Below are 536 nucleotides of genomic sequence, written 5' to 3' on the forward strand. Positions count from 1 at the left end.
AACAGGGAGGCAGTCAGACTCCCGCATGCGCCCGACCAGGATCCACCTGGCATGCCCACCAGGGGGTGTTGCTCTGTTGCATCCAGAGCCATTCTAGCGCCTGAGGCAGAGGCCATGGAGCCATCCTCAGCGCCCGGGCCATCTTTGCTCCAATAAAGCCTTGGCTGTGGGAGGGGAAGAGAGAGACAAAGAGGAAGGAGAGGGGGAGGGGTGGAGAAGCAGATGGACGCTTCTCCTGTGTGCCCTGGCCGGGAATCGAACCTGGGACTTCCGCACGCCAGGCCGACGCTCTACCACTGAGCCAACCGGCCAGAGTGGTTGCTGTGATTTTGAAGAAGGGAAGTGGGATGGTAAACCCGCAGATGTCAAGGGGAGGAGCCAAATGGGGTGCACATAGGGACAGAGGGGATGAGGAAGAAGGAACAACCAATTTAGATCCTCGGTCCACTTAGGGATAAAGGGCAAACAGAGAAGTCTGGTTCATCCTCCCTACAATCCTTCCTGGGGTAAGGACAAACATTGAAGGAGGTCCCCAC

This window comes from Saccopteryx bilineata, chromosome 4, assembly GCF_036850765.1.
Source record: "Saccopteryx bilineata isolate mSacBil1 chromosome 4, mSacBil1_pri_phased_curated, whole genome shotgun sequence".
NCBI classification, from domain to species: domain Eukaryota; kingdom Metazoa; phylum Chordata; class Mammalia; order Chiroptera; family Emballonuridae; genus Saccopteryx; species Saccopteryx bilineata.